Source organism: Pundamilia nyererei, unplaced genomic scaffold (assembly GCF_000239375.1).
Source record: "Pundamilia nyererei isolate P.nyererei 1_Seehausen unplaced genomic scaffold, PunNye1.0 scaffold00045, whole genome shotgun sequence".
Taxonomy (NCBI): domain Eukaryota; kingdom Metazoa; phylum Chordata; class Actinopteri; order Cichliformes; family Cichlidae; genus Pundamilia; species Pundamilia nyererei.
Window position 1 is genome coordinate 1,189,128 of NW_005187446.1, and position 5,901 is coordinate 1,195,028.

The following is a 5,901-nucleotide window of genomic DNA, read 5'->3' on the forward strand; positions in this document are numbered from 1 at the left end:
GGGGGGTGTAGCAGCCTGCTTTAGGAGGAAGGACAGCTGTGCATATAGGATAGAGGGAGCAAGATGAAGCGTTGAAGATGACGGAGTTGCACTTGAGTGCATGTGCCTCCGCACATGCATGTGTAAGGGGCATTCAAGCAAAAGTAACGGACAATGACCAGACGTAGGCCTTTGTTGCTATGCGATCTGCATGTCCTGTACAGTGGGGAATACTGCAAAGTGGCCTCTGGAGTGTAGAGAAAGGCCTCACATCTTTGCAGCTCCTGCCCATTGAGATCTGAATCTGATACCATAGGAATCTTTCTTTTATGAATCAAAGCAACATAGGTATCAATAATCAAGACCCACAAATAAAAAGCAGAATAAAATATTAATCACATGCCTATTTAGCAGTGAAAAAAATAATAGTGTTAATGTAAACTATGTAATTTTCCCCCCCCAATGAAATGAAAGTAAAGAAATACAGTAAGTTAATGGGCAGGAAATCCAATTAAAATGCAACGCATAATTACAGTTTAGTTATCCATGGCTGACAGTCTAAATAGTAACATGTCTTATGCCATAATGAGCAGAGCAGCAGCCTGCAAAGTGAGCTAGTCATAACAAGCCAAATGCTGCCAAAATTGACATAAAATGTCTGTCAGATATCAAACACACTGAGGTGAACGTTGCACAAAACACCTGACTGAATGCTAAACTGCTGCAGCTAGTAGGCAAAGTATGTGTGTGTGTGCAAGCATATGTCTGTGTGTGACAGAGGAATATGATGCTTAAACTGTACGCAAATCTGATTCAGTGTGATTACAAAGTGCTCTTCAGAGTAGTAGAAATGAGCGTTTCTCATGGTGAATGAGTAAATCTTTGGAGCCTGATTAGACGCCATGTGGCCTTCGATTGCTCCTTCTAAGCTCGTTTATGAGTTCAAACTTTTGAAATTGGACTTAACATTAAAGGGATTTTACTTTGGGAAGCCACTCAGAAATGAAGAGACCCCACTGAGCAGCTAAAAGCATCCATTTTCATTTATTTCTTTTTTAAAATAATAAGTTTTAGAAATCAATCAGTGAAGCCACAACAGGGAGCTGAATTTAGCAGAGGAGTGTGCTGCTGAAGCAGACACATTTTAGTTAACTTATTTGGTACTTTTGCTTTTGTATTACATATTATCTTTGGTACCTGCAGCTTACATATATATAAAATCTATCATGATTATTGCTGCGATGGTTTTGGATGTGCTGAAGCTCTGGTTGTATTTCCTCCAGACAGAACCTGAAGGCAGCAGCAGTGTGCATGTGTTTTATGAATCAATTTTAAGATAAGATAAGATAAGATAAGATAAGATAAGATAAGATAAGATAAGATAAGATAAGATAAGATAGGTCTTTATTGATCCCACAACAGGGAAATTTTTGCGTCATTTTAGCACTTCCTTTCGATTGACACTTTACTACACAAGATACAAGATATGTGTGTACTTGCAAATCTGTTGGCTCTTGAAAGTAGATGACCAGATGGGAGACAGATGTGTTGCAGTCGAGTTGTAATGAACCCACTAATAACAGTCTAATTTAGGAACTCTACGTATGATAATGGCCATCATTTGTGTACATAATCAAAACTGAATCACTGTGATTGAAATGCTGAGTGTGGCTCTCTTGTAGTGTATCAATAAATCTGTACTCGATCAAACTCACATGTGGCTCATCCTGAGCTCTTATTTGCACATTCAGGTAATTTTACACACCCAGCTGGGAGAAGGTTTTAGTCAGGCCTGATTTCATTTTTCGATCCATCTGTTTTCTTCTTCTTACCCAATTCAGGGCTGTGGGATGAGGGTTGGGGTACACCAGATGGGTCAGTCTATCACAAGGCCAACACAAAGACAGAAAGAAAGAGAAGCACTGGAAACAATTTAGTCAACATGCATATTTTTGGACTGTGGGACAGAGGAAACCCGCACAGGCCAGACAGGAAGAACATGCACGCGCCGCACAGAAGGCCCCAGCCAATCAATGGATTCAAGCTCAGGACCCAGGACAGTAATATCCATTGCATCACTGTGCACCCCTGATTTTACTTCTCTTTTAAGTTATTGTTTTTTTGTGGTGGAAATGTGCTGTTAATTTTTTATTTGTTTCAACACCCAGGCCCTTTTCTAACAATTCAAGTCAATCCAGTTTTATTTATATACTGCCAAATCACTAAAACGGTTGTGGCAAGGTGCTTTATATTACAAGGTAAAGATGCTACAATAATACAGAGAAATTGGAGAAAAACCCAACAATCATATGACCCCAATGAGCAAGCGCTTTGGCAGCAGTGGGAAGGAAAAACTCCCTTTTAACAGGAAGAAACCTCTAGCAGGACCAGGTTCAGGGACCTGCCACGACCGGAAGAGAGCCAGAGATGAGTAATAACTAAAAATTAAATGCAGTGAGATGCATAAACACAGATATAAAGAACCAAAAATGTGAGTGTAAAAAGTGACTGAAGAAGAAACATTCAGTGCATCATGGGAATCAGGGTCACCTGATCCAACCCTAACTATACACTTTATCAAAAATGAAAGTTTTAAACCTAATCTTAAAAGCAGAGAGGGTGAATCCGAGCTGGAAGCTGGCTCCACAGAACAGGGGCCTGAATGCTGAAAGCTCTGCCTCCCATTGTACTCCAGGAACCACAGGTAAGCCTGCGGGCTGAGAGCAAAGTGCTCTAATGGGGTGATATGGTACTGTCAGGTCATTAATATATTATTATTTAATACCTTGTATGTGAGGAGCAAGATTTTAAATTGAATTCTGGATTTAACAGGGAGCCAATGAAGGGAAGCCAGTAAACAAATATGCTCTCTCTTTCTAGTCCCTGTCAGTACTCTCACTGCAGCATTTTGAATCAACCGAAGGCTTTCTAGGGAGTTTTTAGGCCATCCTGATAATAAAGAATTATCAGAAAAAGTCCAGCCTAAAAGTCATAAATGCATGAACTAGTTTTTTAGTGTCACTCTGAGACAGGATGTTTTATTTATTAATACGTGCTTTGAAGGACATATCCTGGTCACAAATGACACGAAGATTTCTTACAGTGTTATTGGAAGCCAAGGTAATACCATCCAGAGTAAGCATCTGGTAAAATACCATATATCTAGGATTTTTAGGCCCGACTACAATAACATCAGTTTCATCAGAATTTAGAAGCTGAAAAATTGAGGTCATCCAGGTCTTTATGTCTTTAAGACATTCCTGCAGTTTAACTAATTGGTGTGTGTTATCTGGCTTCATAGATGGATAAGTTGGGTGTCATCTACATAGCAGGGAAAACGTGTGCTATGCCTTCTAATGATACTGCCTAAGGGAAGCATGTGTAATGCAAATGGAACTGGTTCTAGCACAGAACCCTGTGGAACGCCATAATTAACCTAAATGTGTGAAGAGGACTCTCTATTTACATGAACAAATTTAAGTCTATTAGATAGATAGATAACTCAAACCACTGCAGCGCAGTACCTCTAATACCTACAGCATGCTGTACTTGCTGTAATGGTCACTGTAATTGAACATTGCACTGAGGTCAAGCAGGACAAGCACAGAGATAAGTGTCAGAGGCTATGAGAAGATCATTTGTAACTAGGGATGGGTACCGGTCATGGCACTGCAACAAGTGCTTTAAGCTGATACTGTGATACTGTCAAAGGAGGTAACACCTCGAATCCGATGAAACACCTGGCGACGCATAGCGTTTTTTTTAAAACCCCAGAAATGCGCCATATGATAGCTTGCTGCGAGACCTCACACCGAGCGCATCTACTGTGCGTGGGTTGCCTGTTATCTGACCGGAGTTAGCAATATCCCCCAAAAATCCCGAAGAGGAGAGTCCTGGCCCCTAGCCCTGCCAGTGTAGCAGAAATGATGATGGATGATGATGGCAGCATCAGCCGTTCTTCTCTGCGTGAGTAGCTTAATGTTGTTCGTGTGTAATTTACGTTGAGTAGGCTAACCACGTTATTACATTAATGCATGTAAGGTGAACTAGCAAACCTCATCATAGCTACATGCGGCTGTCTTCTTGTTTGATGGCAGATACTCCCTTCACCCTGAAAGGCTAAAATGACCAAAGAAAAAGTGGAAAACAGTTAAACATGAGAGGTTTTGGACAAAGTTTGTGTTTTTTCCATTGTTTAAGCACTGCTTCCAGCCAAGAGTGATACCATATATGCCCCATAGCTGCAGAAAAGGCTAACATTGTTATCTTTTTACAAAAAAACAGCTGAACATGAGAGGTTTTTGGACCAATTTTGTGTTCTCCATTCTTTGAGCACCGGTTTGAGCACCGTTTGAGCACCGGCACCGTTTCAAAAGTACCGGTTTGGCACCGGTATCGGATAAAACCTAAACGATACCCATCCCTATTTGTAACGTTCACTAAAGCTGTTTCTGTGCTGTAATGAGCTCTGAAACTTGACCAAAACTATTCAAACAAACCATTCCTCTGCAAATTATCAGTTAGCTGTTTTACAACTAGTCTTTCAATATTGTGTATTTTGTATAATTTTTCCAGTGACAGGTCATTCGTCTCATCATGCATAACATTTGCCTTGACGTGTCATGGGTGAGGTGTTTTGAGTCTTTCCAATTTATAATCTTTGAGAAAACCCAGGCCTCACTGAAGAGATTATGTTTGTCAGCTGACTTGGGAATGCCATGGTGACTGCTCCCACAGCTAGTAGATGTGTTCTGGGAGGAGAGGGAGGTCTCCATGGTTGGATGGATGAATAATGTGTAACATTTGATATTTAAAGGTTTCCTTTTTTTCCCTAAAGCAATGCTGATGTTTAAATAATGGAGGTCTATGGGTGTTTTTAAACATTCTTCTGGATACAAACCAAGTAGAAACAACTTTTAGTAGAAACAACTTTTAAATGATCTCTGCATGTGTCTTTCTGAGCTCGTCACAAAATATATTAATCCTCCTGTAAAGTCTCACACAGTGAAGTAATGTTACTTTGGACTCTGTACATTTAAAACATATGTCTGTTATATTTATAGTACAGTCATTTACTTTAGGGGTAGTTACATAAGTTGCATTTAGCAACATATGTAACTAGCACTATTAACACTATAATCCACTCTCTAAACACAAACAGATTATAAAACTTGGATATCATGGCTTTCATTATTTCTGCAAATATTCAGAGGGTGGAGGTGAGGATCTAGTGGGTGGGTGTTGATACACTTTAACAAAACTTCTCAAAAAGTTTTGTAAAAGTCACAAATTCAACTTAAGGAGGGAATATTTGTTTATTTTTTTAATGAAGGAATTACTTTCTAACCCTTGCTGTGCTGGTACATAACTACTGGTTTGTGATGTGGATGGAGGAGATAATCCTGGAGGGACTGATGGCAGTCTTCTCTGTCACTGGGGTGGCCCTGGGTACTCTCCACCTGTGTTGATACCACAGGAACAGTGGGCCCAGAGATCTGCAGCACTTCCTGCTCAGCAGGCCTGTTTGACCCGAACACAGTCGGCATGCTGCCTACCTGTATGGATCCAAAGGAAAGAGTGAAGGCTAAATGACTTCTTCTTGTAGTCCTGCTCACTACCAGGTGGATGCTCTGTGAGTATTATGGTCTGTCACCATTGGACTTGCGCTCCCCTGGAGACCCAGCTCAATAGTGTTTTTTTGTTCTCTTTCTTGTCTTTTTAGGAGTTGTATATTATGGGATGTATACTGCTACTGCTTGAGTATTATGGTCTGTCAGGGAGTGGGGGGGTGTCACCATGACAACGGGGTTGCTAAGGGGGCTGGGACTGCCAGTGGAGAGGGGAAGGAGTGTGAGTGCATGCAGTGAGCATGGTGCGTGTGGAAGTGTGCATGCGGGCGCGCGCGTGGTGGTGGTGGAGGGG